This window comes from Pogoniulus pusillus, chromosome 19, assembly GCF_015220805.1.
Source record: "Pogoniulus pusillus isolate bPogPus1 chromosome 19, bPogPus1.pri, whole genome shotgun sequence".
NCBI lineage: Eukaryota > Metazoa > Chordata > Aves > Piciformes > Lybiidae > Pogoniulus > Pogoniulus pusillus.
This window is the reverse complement of record NC_087282.1, coordinates 23,302,536-23,324,036: the sequence shown is the minus strand read 5'-3', so window position 1 is coordinate 23,324,036 and position 21,501 is coordinate 23,302,536. Positions and strand designations below refer to the sequence as shown.

At 57.5% G+C, this 21,501-nt stretch overlaps 1 protein-coding gene across 3 annotated transcripts in view; it reads left to right on the top strand.

The window, feature by feature from the left end:
* The first annotated feature begins 1,799 nt into the window (after window positions 1–1,799).
* Window positions 1,800–21,501, top strand: part of KLHL13 (kelch like family member 13) — a 128,065-nt gene continuing 108,363 nt past the window's right edge. For all 3 annotated transcript variants that reach the window (XM_064159641.1, XM_064159640.1, XM_064159636.1), the window contains exons 1-2: window positions 1,800–1,892; window positions 19,184–19,248. The gene's annotated coding sequence lies outside the window, so the exon portion shown is untranslated. The remainder of the gene's footprint in view (window positions 1,893–19,183; window positions 19,249–21,501) is intronic.

Sequence of the window (21,501 nt, the reverse complement as noted above, 5' to 3'; positions counted from 1 at the left end):
TAATTAGAGGTGTTTACAGGAAACAGGCAGAATGGCAGGACAAGAGGCCCCAAACCAAAGCTGCAGCCAGGTCCAAGAGGAAGAAGGGCTTCAGGGTCGCCATCCTGCAGTGGTAACAGGAGCAGGCAAAGCAGTTCTGAGCTCTCCAGTAGCAAACACTAAAGAACCCTGGAAACAGAGAGTTGGTTTTGTTTTAAAGATCATTTTGTCCCACCACTGTCTAACTCTACAGTCATATGGTCAAGAGAGCAACTTGAGGTCAGTCCTTCACTGGTTCCAGTCTAATGCCTTGCAGGTGTTTCTTGTGCAGCTGTCACTCACATTCAGTAGGTCAGCAAGGACTGTTTCTGCCTCTTGCTGTACTCCCTGCTCTTCCAGCAGCTCTCCTGATGCATGGTGCTCCTGGAGGCAGCCATCTCTCAGCAGAGCTCCTGCCCCTCCATCTCTCCCTCTGTGCCTCCATCCATGGACTCACAAAACAATGGAATGGTTTGGGTTGGAAGAGATCTCAAGTGTCAGCCAGTTCCAGCATCCTACAATAGGCACAGGCACTTTACACTGGGCCAGGCTGCTCAGGGGTTCATCCAGACTGGCCTTGAACACATCCAGGGAGGAGACATCCACAGCATCCTTGGGAAACTTGTTGTATCATCATCATCATCATCATCATCATCATCATCATCATCATCATTCTAAAGAGTTTCTTAATACAAAGAATTCAGTTATTCACTGAATCATTACGGTCAGAAAGGCCCTCCAAGGCCATCCAGTCCAAGCATCAGTCCACCACCATGGCCACACATTCCTTGAGCACCACCAGGCATGGGGATTCCACCACCTCCCTGGGCAGCTTCTGCCAATCCCAAACCACTCTTGTGCCGAAGATATTTATCCTCCTCTCCAACCTAACCTGTCCCTGGTGTGACATTTCCTCTCCTCCTATCCCTTGGTACCAGGGAGAAGAGCCTGAGCCCAACCCCCAGCTCACTGCAGCCTCCTCTCAGGGAGCTACAGAGAGCAATGAGCTCTGCCCTCAGCCACCTCCACACTAAGCATCTCCAGCCGCTCCTCCCCAGCCCTGTTCTCCAGGCCCTTCCCCAGCTTTGTTGCCCTTCTCTGGACACTGCAGCCCCTCGGTGTGCTTGCAGTGAGCCCCCAGACCTGACCCCCTTCTCCGGCTGTGACCTCCCCACTGCCAGCCCACACAGCCCCAGCCCAGTCCCAGCCCCCAGCCCCTCAATGTGCTTGCAGTGAGCCCCCAGACCTGACCCCCTTCTCCGGCTGTGACCTCCCCACTGCCAGCCCACACAGCCCCAGCCCAGTCCCAGCCCCCAGCCCCTCAATGTGCTTGCAGTGAGCCCCCAGACCTGACCCCCTTCTCCGGCTGTGACCTCCCCACTGCCAGCCCACACAGCCCCAGCCCAGTCCCAGCCCCCAGCCCCTCAATGTGCTTGCAGTGAGCCCCCAGACCTGACCCCCTTCTCCGGCTGGGACCTCCCCACTGCCAGCCCACACAGCCCCAGCCCAGTCCCAGCCCCCAGCCCCTCGCTGTGCTTGCAGTGAGCCCCCAGACCTGACCCCCTTCTCCGGCTGTGACCTCCCCACTGCCAGCCCACACAGCCCCACCCCAGCCCCACCCCAGCCCCACCCCCAGCCCCAGCCCCGCCGCGCGCAGGCCCCGCCCCCCGTGGCCCCGCCCCCGGCGCCCTTGCCCCGCCCCCGCCGCCCCGGCGCACGCGCCCTGCCCGCCCCCGCCATGTTGGCGCGTGAGCGGCGGGCGGGGCCAGCGGCGGGCGGGAGCGGGGCCGGGGCCGGGGCCGCGCTCGGGACTTCGGGAGCGCTCCGGAGCGGGCCCCGCGCCGGGCCCGGGCGGGCGAGCTGCAGGCCGGCAGGTGAGAGCAGTCCGCGGATACGTTCTCCGGCTTCTGTTCCGTTCCGTTCCGCCCGGCGTTCCGGAGCGGCCGGGGGCCCCGTGTCCTGCGGGGCCTCTGCGGCCGAGGGGCAGGAGCGGGGCCGCGTTCTGTGAGCAGTGCGGAGCCGGCGCGGCGGGGTCGGGACTCTGCGTCTGCCGGGGGTGCTGCCCGCGGGGCGGGAGCGCTGTTGGCAGCGGAGAGTGCCCTGCCTGCGGGAGGGAGCGACGGTGTCCCGGCTGTGCTCGGTGGGGCCGAGCGTCGCTGCGGGGAGGGCCGGCGGTGACGGAGCCCCGGTTTGCGAGGGGAGGGAAGGTGCGGACCCGCTCCGCGGGGGTAGGTGTCCTGCGAGGGGGAGGAAGCAGGGGGCCCCGTGTGCGAGCGGGAAGAAGTAAGTGTCCCCTGCCCCCCGAGATGGAGGCGGCGGAGCAGGACGAGGAGGTTAGCCGGAGCCGGCACAGGAGTCTGGCAGGGTGGGCGTCCTGCGTGGGGATGGCGAGGAACAAAGCGGGGCTGGCCGGGCCGCGGGTCACCGGTGGCTCTTTGCTCCGGGCCCGGCTGGTGTGCTCCGTGCCTCTGGAGAAGGGTCTTCGGCTCCCCTTTTCCAGGCACTGTTTTGCGGTCGTTGTTTTCCTCCTTCCCCCGGCACTTTTCTGCTCGGCAGTGTTTGCTGAGGTCTTGCTGCAGGAAGGAGTTTCGGGGGTGAGTTCAGATCGCAGCCCTCAGGAGCGGGGCTGTAACAGTAGGCTGCAGCCAGCTTTGCCCATTTCCACTTCTCCCTGTCGGCATGAAAATGAGCCCGAGCTGTGTTCTTCGCTGAGTGCTGCTCGGGACTTCTCGCCTGGGTGCCAAGAGTGTGGTGTGAACCTGAGAGCGCTCCGAGCCCGGGCTCTGGCCTTGGCGTCCTTCAGGGGATGCGAGGTGCACCTCTTCAGCTTTGGGTGCCGAAAAGGCTCTGCTGAGTGCGAACCAAGCCCATGCTGACCGTGAAGCCTGCACCAGAAATATCCCCTTCACCCTTTCAAATACGGCTCACCCACTGGAATAGAACTGCCACAGCAGAGCCTGCTGCCTTCTCTCCCCAGCCGCTACGCCAGAGATAATGCTAATGAAGAACCTTCAGGGCACTCTCCCCACTTCGCTGATTTCATGGTAAAGCCTGTTCTGCAATCCCATTTTATACCAGAGTGTGCTGCAGTGTTGATAGTGTGGGGGGGAAACAAGAAAAAGCAATGGAAACGCCAGGCAGGGTAGCAGCTAGGATCAAACGTTACCCGAGTGCAGCTCTCGGCGTCGCTTCGGTTCGGCGGCGTTCGCAGTTGTGCCTCTCAGCAGCCTCCCTCGCTGTGGAAGCTGAGGCGCCGGCGGTGTGCTGCCAGCACGCATCAGCATGCTGCCGTGCCTCGGAGCAGCAAGGCTTTCCAGTCAGCCTCGGCTGGGCACCAGGGGTCAACAGCGAATTCCACTGGCTCTGCCCCAGCCAACGCTGGGTTTCTGGTGAGGATTTTGTGGAGTCTCTTCTGTTCACGATTCACTAAACTGGAAGTCATTGGAGGCTGTAGTTCAGCTGTACCTAATCTGTACCAGTCATAGTGGCTCGGGGACTTCTGTGACTTGCGTTCTGGTGATGCCAGGCGTGGAGTGGGGCGGTGGGAGTGGGGCGGCGGGCGCGGAGCGGAGCGGCAGGCGTGGAGCCGAGCGGCAGGCGTGGAGCCGGGCAGCAGGCGTGGAGCCGAGCGGCAGACTCAGCCAGAAAAGAAAGGGTCATCCACAGACTCCCCGAGCCAGTGTTCCATCACCTGCTAGCAGAGCGTGCCTGTGAGGAGTCGATGAGCGCAGGGATCGCTCATCATGAAGCAGAGCCGGCCTGGGAGAGCAGAGAAGGGAGCATGTCCAGCTGGTATCACCAGAGAGGCAGTGTGGGAGATGGATCAGAAATCCTTCACTGAGCTACAGCGTGGCTCAGAGGGGAAGTGCAATGGAGCTGGTGCAGAAAGGGCTCATGCAGTGGCTGGTGCGACGTCAAACCTTGCTTCTGGGAACTTTAAATGAGAGGTTATTTTCTTTCTGGTATTGTGGAATCCTAGAATGGTTTAGGTTGAGAGGGGCCTTAAAGATAATCTAGTTCCAACCCCTCTGCCATGGGCAGAGACAACTCCCACTAGACCAGGTTGTTCAAGGATCCATCCGACCTGGCTTTGAACAGTTCAAGGGTTGGAATCTCCACACCCTCTCTGGGCATCCCATTCCAGTGTCTCACCACTCTGATAGTGAAGAATTTCTTCCCAATGTCTAATCAAAGTCTTCTTCCAGTCTGAAGCCATTGCCACCCAGCCTGTCCCTGTGTGCCCTTGTAAAAGGTCCTTCTCCAGCTATCATGTAGGCCCCCTTTGAGTCCTGGAAGGGCACTATAAGGTCTCTCTGCAGTCTTCTCTGGGCTCAACAACCCAAATTCTCCTGGCCTGTCCCCACAGGGGAGGTTCTCCAACCTTCTGATCATCTTTGTGACCTCCTCTGGACCTGCTCTAACAGTTCCATGCCCTTCCTGTGCTGGGGGCTCCAGAGGTGGACACATGCTGAGAAAAATGTGGGATCCCTTAAGGAAATAACAAAGTAGCTCATGTCGAGTACATCTCGGTGTAATGGCACTTGGATGTGTTTCCTTGACAGTGGTGACCAAGGCCAGCATGTCTGCATCCAAGAGCACAGCCTCTGCTGTGTGAACTGCAAGTTCCAGAGTTGTTACCTCCAGGGCTGTGTGTCCTCACTGTGGTCCCAGCAGCAGAATGTGATGCCTTCAGTCCATGCAATGAAGAGACAGGCTTGGTGGAGACACCGAGTGAGTTCACAACAGGCTGCCCAGAGAGGTTGTGGAGTCTCCTTCTCTAGAGATTTCCACACCCACCTGGATGTGTCCTGTGTGACCTGCCCTAAGTGGTCCTGCTTTGCAGGGTGGGGTTGGACTTCCCTCTGCAGCTCCCTTCAGGGAGGTTGGAGCGAGGAGGGGGCAGCCTCTTCTCCTGGCTGGCAAGTGACAGGAGCAGAGGAAATGCCTGCAGACTGTACCAGGGCAGGTTGAGGCTGGATCTCAGGAAATAATTCTGCACTGGAAGGGTTCTCAAACCTTGGAATGGTCTGCCCAGGGCAGTGCTGGAGTCACCATCTCTGGGGCTGTTCAGGCAGCCTGTGGACCTTGTGCTTGGGGACATGGTTTAGTGCTGGCTCGAGGGTTGGACTGGATGAGCTTGAAAGTCACTTCCAGCCAGATCTATTCTGTGATTCTCTGCTTGTGTGACTCAATCTCCAGAGGTCCCTTCCAACCCTTATGGTTCTGTGCTTCTGCTAGGAGTGTTTCTGCTAGCACTACCATATCACCTCCACAAACACCACAAGCAAGCTGTCAAAGATGCTCTGCTTTTGACGCCTGTTATGTTGCTAAAGTAGCTGTGATGCTTGGTGCAAGGCTTTGCTTTCCCCCCCCTCTCTGAGTTGTTATATCTGTGCTGGCAAAAAACTTCCCTGGGAAACTGCACTGTGACAGAAATTGAACAATTCTGAGGCATTTCTTTCCTTTAATAGCTGGCAGCCTGGGAGTGAGAGCCAATGTTTGCCTGCTCCACGGCATCAAGCGCACCGAACTCTGCAAATGACTCTTAATGGCTTAGGAGGGTTGGCTTTGATGGCCTTGGCTCGGTTCAGAGGAGAGCTGCCTTCATCACTGATCTCCTGCATACTGGTGGCAGCCTGAGTGGGAGGTAAAAGCTTCAGTAGATAGGGCAAAATATGTTCTGCTTTCCATCCAAGGTTGTCTGAGCTGTTAGAAATCCCCACAGCTGCAGGCATTGTCAGGGCAATGTTAACTCTGACTCAACAGGTTCCTTAGAAGTGAGAGATGGGAGCTTTATGGCTGAATGGAAAGTACTGCTGTGGAGGAAACAGAGTCACAGAATTGAGCAGGCTGGCAGAGAGCTCCAGGCTCAGCCAGCCCAGCCTAGCACCCAGCCCTGCCCAAGCAACCAGACCATGGCACTCAGTGCCCCAGCCAGGCTTGGCTGCAACACCTCCAGCCACAGCCACTCCACCACCTCCCTGGGCAGCCCATTCCAGTGCCAATCACTCTCTCTGACAACAACTTCCTAACAACAGCCAGCCTAGACCTGCCCTGGCACAGCTCCAGGCTGTGTCCCCTTCTTCTGTCGCTGGCTGCCTGGCAGCAGAGCCCAACCCCAGCTGGCTACAGCCTCCCTGCAGGCAGCTGCAGGCAGCAATGAGCTCTGCCCTGAGCCTCCTCTGCTGCAGGCTGCACCCCCCCAGCTCCCTCAGCCTCTCCTCACAGGGCTGTGCTCCAGGCCCCTCCCCAGCCTTGCTGCCCTTCTCTCAACACCTTCCAGCACCTCAGCATCTCTCTGCAATGGAGGAGCCCAGAACTGGGCACAGCACTGCAGGGGTGGCCTGAGCAGTGCTGAGCACAGGGGCACAAGAACCTCCCTTGTCCTGCTGCCCACACTGCTCCTGAGCCAGCCCAGGATGCCATTGGCTCTGCTGCCCCCCTGGGCACTGCTGCCTCCTCTGCAGCTGCTCTCTCCCAGCACCCCCAGCTCTGCCTGGCTGCTCTCAGCCACTCTGTCCCCAGCCTGTAGTGCTGCTTGGCGTTGCTAACAGGATGAGAGGCAATGGCCAGGGCAGGTTCAAGCTGGATGTGAGGAGGAAGTTGTTGTCAGAGAGAGTGATTGGCACTGGAATGGGCTGCCCAGGGAGGTGGTGGAGTGGCCGTGGCTGGAGGTGTTGCAGCCAAGCCTGGCTGGGGCACTGAGTGCCATGGTCTGGTTGGTTGGGCAGGGCTGGGTGCTAGGTTGGGCTGGCTGAGCCTGGAGCTCTCTTCCAATCTGCTTGATTCTGTTATCTATGATCTATCACTACAAGACATTGTCAGAAGCCATCGGTGCCAGCAGTCCTGCTGGTATATTGCCATTTGGGACCCTGGGCCACCAAGCAGCTGTGCTGCTCGAGGAAGAGCTGTGCTCATTTTGTTTGGAGAAGGCAGCAGGCACTGCCTTGTGCTGTCAGTGTTTGTGCTCCAGAGTCCCTGTGGAGGATGTCTGCTTTGGTTTCCTTTTGTGCTCACAGTGCTTCCTTGTCAGGCCCAGGGACCTTGGGCAGATGATTTCTTGGGGCTTTAGTTTGCTGCTCGTTTGTGATGCCTGCAGCTGCCTGGGGGAGGATGTTCTGTAGCCCTGAAATGTGTCAGATTTGCTTGGCAGTGCAGCAAACTCTGGTTTTGAAACTATTCCACTTGGTTACTTTGCTAGGAAGGTTTAGACTGTGTGGAAGCTTCTGTGCTGATGGAAGTGAAGAGGATTGCAAGCAGAGGTTTTGCTTTCAAAGAAGGACATTGAGTGGCTGGAGTGGGTCCAGAGAAGGGCAACAAAGCTGGGGAAGGGTCTGGAGAGCAGGGCTGGGGAGGAGCAGCTGAGGGAGCTGGGGGTGTGCAGGGCGGAGGAGGCTGAGGGCAGAGCTCATTGCTGTCTGCAGCTCCCTGAGAGGAGGCTGCAGTGAGCTGGGGGTTGGACTCTGCTCCCTAGTCTCAGGTTATAGAAGGAGAGGAAATGTCCTGAACTTGTGCCAGGGCAGGGTTAGGTTGGAGCTGAGGCAAAATGTTTTTGGTGCAAGAGTGGTCAGGGATTGGCAGAGGCTGCCCAGGGAGGTGGTGGAGTCCCCATGCCTGGAGGTGCTGAAGAAACCTGTGGCCATGGCTTGGTGGGACATGGTTTGGTGGCCGTGGTGGGGCTGGGTTGATGTTGGCCTGGATGATCTTGGAAGCCTCTTCCAGAAACAATTCCATGATTCTAGCAGATTCTTACTCTATCACAAATAAAACTCAAACTCCTTGCAGATGTTGTCCTGGCTTGTAGTAGCTGCTTCAATTTTGAAGAGAGCCTAACCCCTTTTTCTATTCCCACATTAAAGAGCATCAATCAGGTGCCCCATGCCTGCTGAAGCCACCAGGTTCTGTGTCCTGCTCCTTTCCAAGGAGCCCTGCTCTGGAGGGGTGCCCAGCAGCAATGCATGGAGCGAAACTGGTGATGTCTTTTTGTGCAGGTGTGGATGGGGCCAGCGGCACTGGCTCTTTAGAAGGCAAAGCATCACTTGATGTCACTCAGCCACCCTGCTTTGTCTCCTGCCTACTGCCTCAGGTGCCTTTGTTTGCCTGGAGGTGGGAGGTGCGAGCTGCTTTAGGGCAGAGGGCCTGTCTGAGCTTTTCTACCTTGCTAAAAGAGAGCCAGGTAGCCCAAATCATGTGGGAATGTATTGTACAGGTCTCCTAACCCAGCCAGGCATGGGATGGTTCATGTCCTTGCTCACTTAAAAGTAGGAGAGCCCTGCAGAGGGACCTGGCCAGGCTGGATGGGTGGGCAGAGGCCAGTGGGGTGAGACTGAACAAGGCCAAGTGCAGGGTTCTGCACTTTGGCCACAACAAGCCCAAGCAGCACTACAGGCTGGGGACTGAGTGGCTGAGAGCAGCCAGGAGGAAAGGGACCTGGGAGTACCGATAGATAGTAGCTGAAGATGAGGCAGCAGTGTGCCCAGGTGGGCAAGAGAGCCAATGGCATCCTGGCCTGCATCAGGAGCAGTGTGGCCAGCAGGACAAGGGAGGTTATTCTGCCCCTGTGCTCAGCACTGGTCAGGCCACACCTTGAGTGCTGTGTCCAGTTCTGGGCCCCTCAATTCAAGAAAGATGTTGAGGTGCTGGAACATGTCCAGAGAAGGGCAACAAAGCTGGTGAGGGGCCTGGAGCACAAACCCTATGAGGAGAGGCTGAGGGAGCTGGGGGTGTGCAGCCTGGAGAAGAGGCTCAGGGGTGATCTTATTACTGTCTACAACTACCTGAAGGGGCATTGTAGCCAGGTGGGGGTTGGCCTCTTCTCCCAGGCAACCAGCAACAGAACAAGGGGACACAGTCTCAAGTTGTGCCAGGGTAGGTATAGGCTGGATGTTAGGAAGAAGTTCTTCACAGAGAGAGTGATTGGCATTGGAATGGGCTGCCCAGGGAGGTGGTGGAGGCACCGTCCCTGGGGGTGTTCAAGAAAAGCCTGGATGAGGCACTTAGTGCCATGGTCTGATTGACTGGATAGGGCTGGGTGCTAGGTTGGACTGGATGAGCTTGGAGGTCTCTTCCAACCTGGTTGATTCTGTGATTCTATCTGTTGTGGCAGTGCCCAGCGTCTCAACACAGAATCACTAAGTAGACCTCTGGAACCATCGGTTCCAGCCTATGACCCAGAGTAAGTTCCCATCAGTGCAGAGTCGAGGGACAACTTGGGTGTTTTGTTCTGGGTGAGAAAAAGAGCAGGAGGGGCCCAGCAGCCTCTAGCGTTCAGAATGTGCCACCTTGGCAGCTGAGAGTGTGCTTTGTGAAGACATCATTCGGGCATGGGATGGTTTGTGCTGGAAGGGACCTGCAAAGTCATCCAGTCCAGCTCCCCTGCAGGCAGCAGGAGCATCCTCCAGTGCTGCTCAGAGCCTTGTCTGGCCTCACCTTGAGTATCTCCAAGCCAGGGGGACTCAAATACCTCCCTGGGCAACCTCTTGCAGTGTTCAGCACTCTCCTGGTGCAGAACTTGTTCCTCACATGCAGTGTAATTCTTCTCTCATTTCATTGCTCCTTGGCTTGCCTCTGCAGGCCTTTTGGGACAGTCCCTCTGCAGCCTGCTTGTAGCCTCTTCAGCTACTGCAAGGCTGCTCTGAGCTCTCCCTGCAGCCTTCTCTTCTCCAGGCTGAACAGCCCCAACTCTCCCAGCCTGTCCCCACAGGGGAGGTTCTCAACCCTCTGATGATCTTGGTGGCCTCTTCTGGACCCACTGCAGCAGGTTCAGGTCTCTCTTGTGTTGAGGGCAGGTGGAGGCAGTGCTGCAGGTGAGGTCTGAGCAGAGGGGCAGGATCCCCTCTTTCCATCTCTGGCCCCACTGCTTTGGATGCAGCCCAGGCTGGCAGTGGCCTTGTGCAAGCTGCTCAGAGGAAGGTGGGGTTTTGTCTTGTGACCAAAAGAAGGCAGGTTTTTGGAGGTGTCCCAGTGCCATGGGTGAAGTGTGAGATTCCCATAGGTCAAAGCAAGCAAGGCTGATTTTCAAGGTGGGTTTCACCCCAGTCCCTTTCTCCTGGTTGGTCCTTGGGGTCTCCATTTGAGTGGGCTGTGCCAGGCTCAAGCTGAATGTGTTTCACTGAGCGTCGTGGGAACTGTAACTCCCTTTGCATATCTGCCCTTATCTGATGGGGCTCCTGTGAAGTATCCAGGGGGCTGTGAAGATGAGATCTGTACTAGCCAGCAGGGTTTCACTGCGCTGGCACAGACCCCAGCTCTCTGAAGGTGAAGCTCTGTTGCTCTTACAGGTTGCTGCAGCAGATTTGCTACCTCATGCACCATTGTGATGGTTTGGGTGTTCCCCCCCCCCCCCCCCCCCCCCCCTTAAGAAAATCACCCAGACTAGAGTGGGTGGCTCTGGAAATTGAATGAAGCTTTATAGTGACAGCTTAGCACAATATGCAAGCAGGTACTTACAGTGTATACAGAGATAGACAGGTTAAAAAGGTGATAGAGAAACACAACAGCCCTCCCAGGAGCCTGAGTCCCCAGGAGGGGATCAATCACAACCACCCTTCCACCTTCCTCACGTCCCTCTACCTTACCCTAGCTCTTGCCTTGTGTTTAAGGTGTCATGGAGGGTCAGCCAGGGGGGTTAGAGGCAGATGGGTTAGTCCCACAGATGGCAGGTTAGGTTAGAGAGAGAAGTGCAGCCCAAAGCCCAGGCAGAGAGCGACTCTGTTAGGTCTGGTTTTGTTCTTCCACATCTCAGCAAGCCTGGGAGTGCAGCAGACATCACCACTGTTTCCTGTTCCTCTCACCAAGACATTCCAGCTAGCTCCAAGCCAGCCCAGCCATTCCATAAGATGCAGGAGCAGAACATTTCCTTTCACAGACGCACAGAACTGAGGTTGGAGAGGACCTCCAGGGGTCGAGTCCAACCTCCTGCCAACGTGGGATCACCTAGGGTGGTTTCAGTGTAAAAGGCCTTCATGAGCCCATGGTATGGGTCAAAACTTAGCCAGAATATTCATAGTTGGAGGGCCAAATCTGATGGTAGAGGCTTTGGAAGGCAGTTTGGTGCTGCAGGTAGCTCATCTGCTGTGACTCTGGGTGGTCCTGCCTGCTGCCCTGCTGTGCTGCTGCCCCTGTGGCAGTGCCAAGGCCTGTGTGATGCCAGGGCTGCATTCCTTCCTGCTGCTTATCTCTTGGGAAGCTCCAACCCACTCAGAGAGAGCTTTATCAGTTGCTAACTCAGCCTGTGGCTACACCTTGCTGTTGCTCTCCCAGGCAGAGGCAGGAGTGGTGTGGCTGGAGGTGAAGGGAGGCCAGGCAGGGCTGCTGCTGCCAGCAGATGCTGGGGGAGAGCATCAGTCTTGGCAGTGCTTCCACTTGAGAGCAGTTGAGTCTGCAGATGCCTTGAAGGAGATGTTCCTGGGCCTGCTGCTCTCCAGCAAGCTTTGCAGCTGCGTGGGAGCTGAATGATGCCTGCAAATCCATGGCAGGCTGGGAAGTGTGCAGAGAAGGGCCAGGAGGATGATCAGGAGCCTGGCAGCCCTCTGCCATGTGAGGAGAGGCTGAGAGTCCCTGGGCTTGTTCTGCCTGCTGAGGGGAAGGCTCAGGGCAGACCTTACCACTGTGGACCAGGATGTAGAGGGTGGCTGCTGGGAGGATGCAGCCTCCCTTTGCACAAGCAGTGCCATGGACCAGACAAGGGCTGCTGGGGACAAGTTAGAATCACAGAATGGTTTAGGTTGGAAGCTCAGCCAGTTCCAACCCCCTGCCATAGGCAGGGACACCTCCCACTAGAACAGGTCACTCAAGGACTCATCCAACCTGGCCTTGAACACCTCCAGGGAGGTTGTGGAGCACAGAAGCACCCAATGTGATCTTTGATGCTTCTGTGCTCCACAACCTCCCTGGGCAACCTGTGCCAGTGTCTCACCACCACAGGATATCAGGGGTTGGAAGGGACCAAAGGAGATCTTCCCTAACAGCCACTTTCAATCTCCCCTCTGCCACTTCAAACCCATTCCTCCTCCTCCTGGCATTACCAGACCTTGTCAATAGTCCCTCCCCAGCCCTCCTGCAGCCCCCTGCAGATCCTGCAAGGCCACTCCAAGGTCTCCTCCAAGCCTTCTCTTCTCCAGGCTGCACAGCCCCAACTCTCTCAGCCTGTGCTCACAGCAGAGCTGCTGCAGCCCTCTCAGCATCTTGGTGGCCTCCTCTGGACTGGCTCCAACACTTCCATGTGCTGCTTGTGCTGGGGGCTGCAGAACTGCCCCCAGGGCTGCAGGTGGGGTGTGAGGAGAGCAGAGCCAAGGGGCAGAATCCCCTCCCTTGCCCTGCTGCCCACACTGCTCTTGCTGCAGCCCAGCACAGGGTTGTGTCTGGGCTGCACTCACACTGCAGGCTTCTGCTGAGCTTTGCATCAGCCCAGGGCCTGCTCCTCAGGGCTGCTCTCAGCCATTCCCCACCCAGCCTGGAGCTGTGCTTGGGATTATGCCCACTCAAGTGCAGGATCTTACACGTGGACTTGTTGAATGTCATGAATTTGGCCTGGGCACAGCTCTGCAGCCTGTTCAGATCCCTCTGGATGGAGCCCTGCCCTCTAGCAGGTTGACTGTGCCACACAGCTTGGTGCCATCTGCACCCCTGCTGAGGGTGCACTGATTGCTCTGTCTGTACTGCTGGGGAGATTCCCTTTGGGCTCCGGAGGGAAATGTTTGCCTTGAGAACTGTCAGAGCCTGGAATCATCTCCCAAGGGAAGCAGTGGAGTGCCCTGCACTGGGCAGCTGAAGGCTCAGCTTGCCAGGGTGCTGGGGCAGCTCCCTGCAGCTATACTGGTACCTGCAAAGCTTGGAGGAGATGATCCTTGGGGTCCCTTCCAAGCTGCCAGTCTGGGATTCTCTGTTGCCTAGCTCTGATTAAGCCTTTTGTCAGTCAGCTGTAGTCCCCCCACCAGAAACCCCACAAACTAAGGTGTGGAAGAGAGACTGCATCAGCATCATAAGGTTTGTGTTCTGTGCCTTCAGTGAATTCTGGGCATGGAAGCCTGAACAGGGCTCTGAAGTTAGGGGGAAAGCTTTTCACAGGATCACAGGATATTAGGGGTTGGAAGGGACCCAAGGAGCTCATCGAGTCCAACCCCCCTGCCAGAGCAGGACAGGATCAGGATTTTGGCTCTGGATGCATCAGAGCCTGCATTCTGCTCATGGATGTTACCTGGCTCCTGGAGGAAGCTCCTAGGGATCCAAGGGCTGCTCTTCTGCCCTTGGCTTCCCTGTGCCTCTCGAGTAGCTGCAGCATTAGGAAGCAGGCACGGTTCAGGGTGGATTTGTGGCTGCCCACAGCTTTTGAACAGGAGAGGAAGCAAGCAGCACATCCTTGACTTCAGGAAAGCCCTGAGTGGCTCTGGAGCACTTCAGACACTGGCATGTGTTTTGCATGATGCTTCTTTAGAAGGTGATTATCCACCACGGGGGCCTGAGTTGCAGACCACTTGTATTGATGGTCTGTCTCTGCCCACCTTCCCCTCCCTCATCACCTCTCCTCTGCCTGCTGGTGAGTAATTTGAAGTAGTAGCAGCTGGAAGTTACCAAATCCACGTCTGGTTGTGCTGCTGTGGCTCTTTGCCTGCCTGCTCGTGGGGGATGCTTTCAGCAGGAGCAGGATGCATCCAGTGATGTTCCTCTTAAGGCTGAATGTGGCCTTCAGCAGTGATGCTGCACCTAAGGCTGTAGGCTGAGCTCTTGTGTTTGCTGCTCTGAAGTTTGTGTGGTGGAGTTTAAGTGTTTCCAGCAGGGATAAGCCCTAGGAGATAGATTTTATATGAACTTGAAGGCTTGGAGAGCTTCCTGCTGGGAGTCATAGGAGGGTGGGGGTTGGAAGGGAGCTCTGGAGACTCAGAATCACAGAATGGCTTGGAAGGGAGCTCAAAGCTCAGCCAGTCCCAGCCCCCTGCCATGGGCAGGGACACCTCCCACCAGCACAGCTTGCTCAAGGCTTCATCCAGCCTGGCCTGCAGCACCTCCAGGAAGGGACTGTCCACAGCCTCCCAGGGCAACCTGTGCCAGTCTCTCCCCACCCTCACTCTCAACAATCTCTTCCTCATCTCCACTCTCCCAGCTCAAAGCCATTGTCCCTTGTCTTGGCACTTCCAGCCCTTGTGACAAGTCCCTCCCCAGCTCTCCTGCAGCTCCTTCAGGCACTGGAAGGTTGCTCTGAGATCTCCCTGCAGCCTTCTCTTCTCCAGGCTGAACAGCCCCAGCTCTCCCAGCCTGTCCCCACGGGGGAGGTTCTGTAACCTCTGTTCATCTTCATGGCTTCCTCTGGACCTTCTCCAACAGTTCCATGCCCTTGTGTTCAGGGCTCAGAACTGGAGGCAGTGCTGCAGGTGTGGTCTGAGCAGAGGGGCAGAATCACCTCTAGTTCTGCTGGTCACTGCAGAAGCATTCTGTGCTTCTGTGCCCCACAGCCTCCCTGGGCAGCCTGTGCCAGTCTCTCACCACCCTCACTGCAAAGAAACCTTTCCTAACATCCAATTTCAACCTCCCCTCTGCCACTTCAAACCCATTCCTCCTCCTCCTGGCATCACCAGACCTTGTCAACAGTCCCTCCCCAGCCCTCCTGCAGCCCCCTGCAGATCCTGCAAGGCCACTCCAAGGTCTCCTCTAAGCCTTCTCCTCTCCAGGCTGCACAGCCCCAACTCTCTCAGCCTGTGCTCAGAGCAGAGGACAGACCTCAGCTAAGCTGGGTGGGTACAGACAGCCTCAGCAGTTACTGTCTCTGTTGGCCAGGCCTGAGGAAGTAGGTTAGAAAGTACTTAAGAGCAGCTTGGCTGGCAACCTCCTGGCACAGAGCAGGGCCAAGCAGCTGAGGGTGCTGAGCTCTTTCCTGGGACAGCTGTGCCTAGAGGAGATCTGAGCCTGGGCTAGAGGTTCAGAAGCTCAGAGGCTACTTGACAGGCAGCAGTGTAGCTTCTCCCCTGCCAATGAGCCTCTGATTACAGGGAAAGAGGAGAGTGGCAGCTCCTTGTCCTCCTAGGGAATGGATGCATGCTCTGGTTAGGCAGAGTGAAAGAGGTGGCTGCATTTCAGCCTGCAGTGCCCAGTTAGAGAATCATTTGGGCTGAAAAAGCCCTTAGAGATCATCCAGTCCAACCAGTCCCTAACTCTGCCAAGGCTGGGGCTAAACCGTGGCCCCTCAGCACCACATCTCTGTCTCTCTAAAGCAGCTCCAGGCATGGGGATTTCACCACCTGCCTGGGCAGCCTGTGCCAGGCTTTGAGAAGCCTTTCAGGGAGGAAGTTTCTTCTGATGCCCAGCCTAAACCTTCCTTGGTGCAGTGTGAGGCTGCTTCCTCCCTTGTTACTAGGGCAAGGAGATTGACCCCAAGCTGTCAGGGAAGTGTAGAGAGCAATGAGGTCTCCCCTCAGCTTCCTCTTTTCCAGGCTGCACACCCCCAGCTCCCCAGCCCTGCTCTCCAGACCCTTCCCCAGCTTCCTCACCCTCCTCTGGACCCACAGCAGCCTCTCAGCGTTGGTGCCACTGCTGCTGCCAGGCTGGTGGGTGCCGTGGGTCGTAGTGTGGGGGTTGCTATGCAGCCTTGCCCATGTGGCTAGGGAGGAGCCCAGGCCGTGGCTGCAAGCAGCTCCCTGGCTAGCTGAGCTTGTTTATTCATCAGTCAGATTAATGGTAGGAAGGAGCTGGGCCGGAAGATGCAAATGTGCAAGGGGCAGGTTGCATGGCAACACTTCACAGTCCTGAACGTGGAGTCAGGAATAAGTAATGATGGAAAAAATACGTGGGAGGAGGGGGGAAAGACGAGTGGGCTGGAGGAAAAATGCTATCTTTGTTCTGAGTTGATTGTTTCAGTGCCATCCCAGATGTGTCTAACAAGTCTGGCATTGTCTGAGCTCTCCCACACTGGGAGCCTTTCACGAGCCCCTGTGCCGTGGTGCTGCTGTGTCCCAGGAGCAGCCTGGCACAGCTTCCCTGACACACAGGTTATGGCTGGGAGCCTGCACCTCACAGAGCTGCCTGCCATCAGGAACTGCTTCCTGACTGCTTGGAGTCACAGAGTGGTAGGGGTTGGAAGTGACCTCCAGAGCTCAGCCAGTCCAACCCCCCCACCAGAGCAGGGCACACAGAACACATCCAGGGGGACTGGAAAGGCTCCACAGAGGGAGACTCCACAGCCTCTCTGGGCAGCTTGCTGCAGGCCTCCAGCACCCTCACACTGACAAAGGTTGCCCTCCTGTTGCCCTGGCACCTCCTCTGCTCCAGCTGGCACCCAGTGCCCCTTGTGCTGCCCTTGGCCAGCCCTGGGCACAGCCTGGCTGCATCCTCCCAACGCTGCCCTGCACATCCTTAGCCCAGCACTGAGGGCAGCCCTCAGACTGCTCTGCTGCCAGCCCCAGCTGCCTCAGCCTGGCCTCCCAGGAGCTGTTCACTGCCTGCAGCAGCTTGGGGGCTGTGGGCTGGGCTCTCCCCAGCACTTCCCTCAGCTCCTTCTTGACCTGAGGGGCCCAGAACTGGACACAAGATTCCAGCTGTGGCCTCAGCAGGGCAGAGCAGAGGGTCAGGAGACCCTCTCTGACCTACTCACCACTCCCCTTCTATCCCACCCCAGGATGCCCTTGGTCTTCTTGCCCCTGAGAGCACACTGCTGGCTCATGGACATCCTTCTGGCCACCAGGCCTCCCTCCTGCCTTTCTTTACCGAAGCTGCCCAAGACACATCCTGATGCCTTCTCTGGTCCATCCCTGAGACATCAGTGTCTTGCTCCCTCTCCCTTGTGTGCCTGGCAGATGGCTGCCATGTGCAGGCAGGCATCTGGAGAACACAAAACAACTGCACATCTTTTGAGGAGAGATACTGGAAGAAAGCTTCACCAAAGAAGCCAGCAATTAGTTCTTTAATCTTCAGGGACCTCCTTTGTTCTGTTTGGATGTCTCAGAGGGTTTAATTCCTTAGCTGTTCTCCTTCTCTTAACCAGCAGTGGTTGGCTGGCTTGCAGTTTGCTGTGGAGGGTTGGGTTCACTGTTGTAGCTGCATGAAGCCCTCCAGGCCAGCACAGGTTTGCAGTGGAAGAGGTTGTCCATTGGATTGCAGAAGTGACCCTCACGTCCTGCTGCTAGCTGGATGTGCCAGCACTAGGTGCCCAGTGTGATGCTTTCATTCAGAGGAAGAGAAGAGTGGCAGCCCTGCTGGCAGCCCTGTTGGCAGCTTTATGGCACTGCTTTCTGTTAGAATGGACAAAGGAGATGGCTCCCCTTGCAAATGAGCTCCTTGCCTGTTGGGGTGACTGCCCAGCTTTTGGCTTGCCAACTGGATGAGCCAGCTTGTCAGCATGGAAAAGAAAAGCAGTGCATCCCCTCAGCTTCCCCAGCTGCTCCTTCTGGCCACTGAGATGCCTTCCAAATGGATGTGAAACCCTTGGCTCTAACTGTGCTATTTCACAGCTTCGAGATTGCACTGTGTTGGAAGGGACCCTCCAAGGGCATCTTGTGCAACCCCCCTGCAGGCAGCAGGGACAGCTCCAGCTGGAGCAGGCTGCACAGGGACACAGCAAGGCTGAGCCTGAATGGCTGCAGGGATGGGGCCTCAAGCACAGCCCTGGGCAGCCTGTGCCAGGCTCTGCCCACCCTCACTGTGCAGAGCTCCCTCCTGATGCCCAACCTAACTCTGCCCTGCTCCACTGCCAAACCATTGCCCTCAGCCTGTCCCCACAGCCCCTTCTGAGCAGTCCCTCCCCAGCCTGCCTGCAGCTCCCCTGCAGGTACTGAACTGCAGCTCTGAGCTCTCCCTGCAGCCTTCTCTTCTCCAGGCTGCACAGCCCCAACTCTGCCAGCCTGTCCCCATGGCAGAGCTTCTCCAGCCCTCTGAGCATCTTGGTGGCCTCTCCAGCAGGTCCATGTCCATCTTGTGCTGTGGTCCCACAGCTGACCCCAGCCCTGCAGCTGAGGTCTCCCCAGAGCAGAGCAGAGGGGCAGGATCCCCTCTCTCCAGCTCTGCCCACACTGCTTTGGATGCAGCCCAGACTGCCCTTGGCCTTCTGTGCTGCCAGTGCCCACTGCTGGCTCCTGCCCAGCTTCTCCCCCACCAGCACCCCCAAGGCCTTCTCTGCAGAGCTGCTCTCAGTCTCACTACCTCCAGCCTCCTTTCTGATTGGGACACTCTTTTTGCAAGCCCAGCCAGGCAGCTTCCAGCAGTGACAGCAACTGCTGGGTGACTGTGGAAAGCTTGCTTGGCTTTAGTGTCATAACCCAAGACACTGCTGCTGGGTGCAGTGATGCTGGGTGCGCCGACGCTGGGTGCAGTGCTGCTGGGTGCAGTGCTGCCGGGTGCAGTGCTGCTGCGCTGCTGGGTGCGCCGTGACTGGGCGCAGTGCGGCTGGGTGTGCTGCCGCTGGGTGCGCCGCCGCTGGGTGCGCCGCCGCTGGGTGCGCCGCCGCTGGGTGCAGTGCCGCCGGGTGCAGTGCTGCCGGGTGCAGTGCTGCCGGGTGCAGTGCTGCCGGGCGCAGTGCTGCTGCGCTGCTGGGTGCGCCATGGCTGGGTGCAGTGCGGCTGGGTGCGCCGCCGCTGGGTGCGCCACCGCTGGGTGCAGTGCTGCTGGGTGCAGTGCTGCCGGGCGCAGTGCTGCTGCGCTGCTGGGTGCGCCGTGGCTGGGTGCAGTGCGGCTGGGTGCGCCGCGGCTGGGTGTGCCGCTGCTGGGTGCAGTGCTGCTGGGTGCAGTGCTGCCGGGTGCAGTGCTGCTGCGCTGCTGGGTGCAGTGCTGCTGGGTGCAGTGCTGTTTCTCCAGCCACTTGCGTGCATTTAGTGAAGCCTCTGCTGAGATGTGCAGCGCCTGAGCAGTGTGAAAGCAGAAGTTAGCTCTGGCTTCTCCTCCCTTCTGTCCTATGCTTGCAGTGGCTTTACCTGGAGCTGTGTTGTTGCAGAGCGTTGTCTGGAATGCTCTGTCTGGGTGGAACAGAGCAGGATGCTGCAGATCAGTAGTGAGTGATGGGAACATTCCCTCCAGGCAAGAGCTGGGGCTGGCCAGTTTTCTGCTGGTGTAGTGGGGATGGAGCTCCAAGAGCTGAAGCAACCAACAGTTGGCACTGCAGTTGCTGCAGGTGGCAGCTGCAGTGACTGAGAGCCTGGAAATGCATGTGACAGTGTTTTTTTTCTCTTCCTGAACCCTGTTCTAGATGTCAGAACTGACCTGGACTACTTGGGAATGGCGAAACATAGCCCTGGGATCCTGCCATGAACAGTAAGAAAGCTGAGCTGCTTTGTGTGTGCAAACAGTGATGGTTGTTTTGATGGCTACTCCACAGGGAAGCTGCTCCTGTGCTCTTAGCGCAGCAGGACAGCACTCCTTAGCTTGGGGGGGGGGTGTTCTGCCAGGCTCTCCTGCAGTGAAGAGGCAGTAAGAGGGGTGTCAGCAGAGCAGTGCTCTCTGAGAGGACATTTTGGGGGAGTCAGCATGAGCCAGTACTGGTGGCTGGCAGCCCAGAGCCAGCTGTGTGCTGGCTGCAGCCAGAGCAGGGAGAGCAGCAGCACAGGGAGGGGATTCTGCCCCTCCACTCTGCTCTGCTCAGCCCTCACCTGCAGCACTGCCTCCAGTGCTGGGGAACACAGCACAAGAACCACCTGGAGCTGCTGCAGAGGGGCCAGAGGAGGCCACCAAGGTGATCAGAGGCTGCAGAAGCTCTGCTGTGGGGACAGGCTGGGAGAGTTGGGGCTGTTGAGGCAGCAGAAGAGAAGGCTGCAGGGAGAGCTCAGAGCAGCCTTGCAGTACCTGAAGGGGCTGCAGGAGGGCTGGGGAGGGACTTGTGACAAGGGCTGGGAGTATCAGGCTGAGGGACAATGGCTTTGAGCTGGGAGAGGGGAGAGTGAGAGTGGAGAGGAGGAAGAAATACTTGAGAGTCAGGTTGGGGAGAAACTGGAACAGATTGCCCAGAGAGGCTGTGGCTGCCCCCTCCTTGGAGGTGTTGGAGGCCAGGTTGGATGAGGCCTTGAGCAAGCTGTGCTGGTGGGAGGTGTCCCTGCCCATGGCAGGGGTTGGGACTGGCTGAGCTTTGAGCTCCCTTCCAGCCCCAGCCATTCTGTGACTGTGCTGTCTCCTAAGAGATGAGCTACATGTGGCACATTCAGCTCTGATGTCCTTGGCTCAGGAGGAAGCAGTGAGTGGTGTGTGCTGTGCCCTGCTCTGGAGCCTTCTGGCCTGGTGTTTCCTGAAGTATCAGCTCAGTGGTTTTGTGCTTTGAAGGTGTGCTCCAGAGGAGGGACAAGGAATGCCTTTAGGCTGATGTTGCAGCCTGGCAGTTCCCTCAGCTTCCACCTTCCCCTCTGAGCAGCACTGCAGCCTTGGTGAGCTTGCTGCTGGTGCTGACCTGTGCTTGAAGTCATGTTGACTGACTGGATCCAAGAGCACTTTTCCCAGGCCTTTATCTGCATATGGAGGTTTGGGCTGTGGTTTGTGTGAAGCCTGCAGGTGGAGGGCATGGCTGCTGAGCGTTAGAGCTGATGGGAAGGCTCAGACTTCAGTGGGAAGTGGTTCCAGGGTGGCTTGTCCTGGAGATTTCATTGGCAGCTTAAGGAAAGGCCATGGCTTTAATCTGTCAGTGAGTCATGGAGTGGTAGGGGTTGGAAAGACCTCCCTAGGCTGGACATTGGGAAGTTGTTCTTCACAGAAGGAGTGACTGTCCACTGGAATGGGCTGCCCAGGCGGGTGGTGGAGTCACCATCCCTGGGGGTGTTTGAAAGGAGGCTGGGTGAGGCACTTAGTGCCATGGGTTAGTTAATTACAAGGTGATAGGTTGGACTCACTGATCCTGGAGGTGTTTTCCAACCTGGTTGATTCTGTGATCATGGAGTCCAACCTCCCTGCCAGAGCAGGGTCACCCAGGGCAGGTCACCCAGGAACACATCCAGGTAGGGTTTAAAGATCTCCAGGGAAGGAGACTCCACAACCTGCTCCAGAGCTCCAGTACCCTCACACCAAGCAAGTTTCTCCTGGTGATGAAGTGTATCTTCCTGTGTTCCAGTTTGTGTCCATTGCTGGCCAGAGCCTGGCCCCTTCCCTTGGCACCCTCCTGCAGATACCTCTAAACATTGATGAGATCTCACAGCCTTTTCTCTTCCAGGCTAACCAGCCCCAGTGCTCTCAGCCTGTCCTCATCACACAGATGTTCCACTGGCTCTGAGTCTCTGTGGGCACTCTCTAGTCTATCCCTGTCCCTCTTGAACTGGGGAGCCCAGAACTGGACACAGTTCTCCAGATGTGGCCTCAGCAGGGCAGAGGGGAGGGGGAGGAGAACCTCCCTTGACCTGTTGGCCACACTCTTTTTGAGGCTCCCCAGGCCATCACTGCCTTTCTTGGCCACAAGGACACATTGCTGTCCCATGGAGAACTTGCTGCCCACCAGCAATCCTAGGTGCTTCTCCATGGAGCTGCTTTCAGGCAGGTCAGCCCTTCCCCACAGCTGGTGCCTGGTGTGGTTCCTCCCCAGGTGCAGGACTC